Raw genomic sequence first — 3,958 nt, 5'->3', positions numbered from 1 at the left:
TTATCTAGGGACGGATGAATGACTTAATTCTATCTGATCTCTTCTTCGAAGATGTAGAACCCTTTTAGGATGGGGCATTTTTCAGGTCTACCGTTTTGGAATGGGCAGACCAGTAGATGTCCACAAATGCCTGGTGCAGAAGCTCACATCCTTGAGTATTGCTTACAGAAGGTCAAATAACCCTAAATCCACAGGCCCATAGGACCCATGGGTGCCACATGTGGCCTCTGAACTGAGCCACTTTTCTCTCTCTGCTGTAGCCACGTGTCTCTCTAGTTACAGATATGTCTCAGAAAAGCCAAGCTAAACTCTACTGCAGGGCTTTTCTACATACTGTGTCTCTCCCCTGTATTTTCTCCTCTGTTCACACCACGTCCAACCATTCCCTAGTTACATAGCCTAAGGATGACCTTAAGTGTCTGGTCCTCCTGCTTCTGTCTCCTGAGTTCTATAATTAAAGGCATGTACCACCTAGAGTTGTATCTTCAAGGCTGGGGTCAAACCTAATATTTTGTCCAATATTTTGGTGGACAATCAGGCTTAAATTTTTTTCCTACTTCGCTTTGCTTTTCAAATCTCAGAATGATGAACAATGGGTGCCGGAAGAGAGTTGCACTTGAGGGGAGAGGAACATTTTACTGTGAGGCGACTTTTATACTGTGTGCACAAAGGAGCCAGAGGACAAAAAGCAGGGCCCAGAAGACAGGAGCTATTATTCATTAGCCACAGGATCTTCAAAAAGAGGCTAGAGAGAATCCTGACTGTGGGGGCTGGCTAAGCTTAATTTCAGTCTTCACACTCCTGCTCCAGAGCTGCTTGTCTTATCTCCAGTCCCCAGGCCAGAACACGCAGGAGTCTAGACAGTAAGAAACAGACTCGGAGCACCGATGAAGGAGCCAAATTCTATCAGCCTGTGTAACACAGTGAAGTCCACCAGTCACCACCTAGTGCACTTGTAACAGACCTTTGAAAAGTAGGACAGTATTGAAGAGATTGGCCAACCAGGAAAAATGAAGGAGCTATTTTCAAACAAAGAATCATTCTGCCCAGAAAGTCACGTGTAGGAGGAAGCCTGTATGCCGCCATTAACCATGTGACTTACTAGAGGCGCATACAGATGAGGCAATAAAAGAGTGGTTTACCACACCGCTAACCACACCCACTTTAGGCATGACTAAAGACTTATACGGATGGACGTAAAGACGTATACATACGTAGGCAGTGAATTACGTCACTAGCCAGGCCCACTTTGGGCGTTACGGGGGGGTGGGGGGGGAGGCATAAAAGACTGCACAAAGGAAGTCTTGCTCTCTTTTCCCGGATTTCGGCTTCCGGTTCGGCAGCGGAAAACTACTGGGCTCATCTGGGTTACTTGTTTGGTATCTTGTGAGTAATTTCTACAATAAATACTTAGTTTTACTTTCAGTAAGTGTGCCATTTATCGTTACAGAGTCATTTGGAGCATCAGTCACGGGAGATAGAAATGAAGAGTCAGGGTTCTGTGACCAGAAGTGATTGATTGGTCTTCAGAAGGCCACTGGTTCCACAATTGTTGAGAAAACTACCATTCTCCACTGAGCTGCCTTAGAACCTTTGTCAAAAAATCAATTGGTCTACATCAGATTATTTCTGGACTCTGTTGTGTCCTATAAACCTATTTGTTTGCCTTGATGCAAATACTGTGCTGTCACTTTGTGCTAAGTTTTGAAATCAAGAATTGCACATCTCTAAGGTTCTACTTTCTCTTCCAAAATTGCTTTGGCCCTTCTGGGGCTTTTGAATTTTATAGACATTTCAGCATCTGATACCATCAGCTTTTAAGAGAACAAGTTTCTTGCAGAGATTTTGATTGTCTTGAATCTATAAATCAGTCAAGAAAGAACTGACTTCATTGCATCAAGTCTTCAGGTCCATGAACCTGGTATATCTCTGGATTTTTGTACATCTTCTTTAATTTCAGTTTTGTGGACTTGTTGCCCAGGTTGTATATGCCTAACATTTATCGATAAGTAATATTTTCAGATTTTAACTCCTAGTCATTTATTGCTATATGAAAATCCAGCAAATGTTTACATTTTGAGTTTAGGTGCTGCAACCATGCAAACCACATATCAATTCTTTCTCCTTTTTTGTAGTTTCATAGTATTTTCCACATAAATGATAACACATGCAACTGAAGACAGACTTTTGAGAGTTTGTGTTCAAAAAGTCCACATTAGATAAACTTTTCAGAATATTGGAGGGAAACAGAGGGACAATCTAATATGCAAATAGATGGGTTCTTCAAGTCGCCCTCGGGGTAACAGGTGCATACATATCTGGCAGCTTCATAAGGCTAGCATCTGTATGGATTGACACTTCACGAGGATTGGGTGATAGCTCGGTGCAGATCACTTGATTATTTCTATTCACCATTTGGCTTATTGAAGTCAAAAAATACCCAGCCTTGAGTCAGAAACTGATCAAGAATTCTTTCCACAAAGCTTCACCTTGTCTCCGCTGACATCCACAAAGCCTGTTCCGGTCTCTGAGGGTCCTCCCGGTCAAGCTCATTCCAAGCCTCTCTCTGCAGCTTCCTCCCACTCACAGTCATCCTCTCCTCTCTCTGCTGTTTGTTGTCTGGCCAATTCTCATTGTATCTCCTGAGGCCCCTCCTCATGTGCCCACTGACCTGATAACCATTCTCAGAGCACCTAGCCTTTTCCTGACCTTGAACTCACATTTGTCATTTGACACTTACAAAGCGACATACCTCAAGAGCCTGGATCATTGCTAATTTGTTTACTTTCCTTTTTGTCTGACAACAGTGGGCACTGGACAAATGGCTAGGACCATGTTCCATTTCTCTGTGTTCATATCTAGGTACAGCCACTCCCCAACCCCAGCCTTTACAAACAATCTCATGACACGTCTGAGTTTCCCTTCCTTTTTTGTTTTTTGCTTTTTTTCGAGACATGGTTTCTCTGTATTGTTTTGGAGGCTGTCCTGGAACTCACTCTGTAGACCAAGCTGGCCTTGAACTCACAGAGATCCTCCTGCCTCTGCCTCCCAAGTGCTGGGATTAAAGGCGTGCACCACCACCGTCCGACTGAGTTTCCCTTCCTTTAAAAGGTTAGTTTAGACCTTCAGCTTCATATCAAAAATCTCCCCCAAGAGATTCTAGAAAATACAGATGGCCAGTCCACTTCAAACCATCAAAATCCAAGTTTCTAGGAGTAAGAGCTTAACATTTGCTTGTGGAATTCTCCAAAGAATTCTGATATGAATCAGGAATTGAGGGCCACTGACAGAAGAAAGGCTGGTTCCATCCCACCAGGTGTTGGGTGGACTCCCATGGAGAGGGCCACGTTGTAGAATGCTGTCCCCTGGGTGTAACAGCCACCACCAGAGCAGTTGTGGTCACACACAGAGACCCTCAAGGTCAGGCTTGTTGATGTTCCCTCCTAGAAGGATGAGTTGGGGAGGGTCCTTATACCATTCACTGACAGTCCAGCTACCCCTCCACCTCCCACCCCCTACCTCCCACCCCCACCCCTCACCCCCCAACCCCTCCATTCCCTATCTCTTCCCCCCCTCCTGTGTTTCCCTCCCAGTTTTCTGTAATTCTACCCCTGGTGAATGTGGTCTTTGGAGCTATTAGAATATACAGAGAGTGGAGATCTAAATGAGGGGACTGAATCTATCAAACTATGGGGGAGTTGCCATTCATGCTAGAGTGAGACTTTTCAGTGATGTGACTACTTCAGGGTCATCCATGTTCCTATTAAAAAAAATAAACTCACCAGTTCACCACATTGAATTTGGATGAACAGGCTTTTTTATTCAATATCTCCCTCGAGGAGTTAGTGTACTGAGCCAGTAGGAGAAACACACGGGAGACCTCTCCAGGGCAAGTCCCCTTACTCCTGAGTGAACTCCATCCCCATGCAACAGGGAAAAAAAGAAACCCAGACCAGAA

The sequence above is a fragment of the Mesocricetus auratus genome, unplaced genomic scaffold (genome assembly GCF_017639785.1).
Source record: "Mesocricetus auratus isolate SY011 unplaced genomic scaffold, BCM_Maur_2.0 Super-Scaffold_100024, whole genome shotgun sequence".
In the NCBI taxonomy this organism is placed as follows: domain Eukaryota; kingdom Metazoa; phylum Chordata; class Mammalia; order Rodentia; family Cricetidae; genus Mesocricetus; species Mesocricetus auratus.
Note: the sequence above shows the minus strand (reverse complement) of the source record.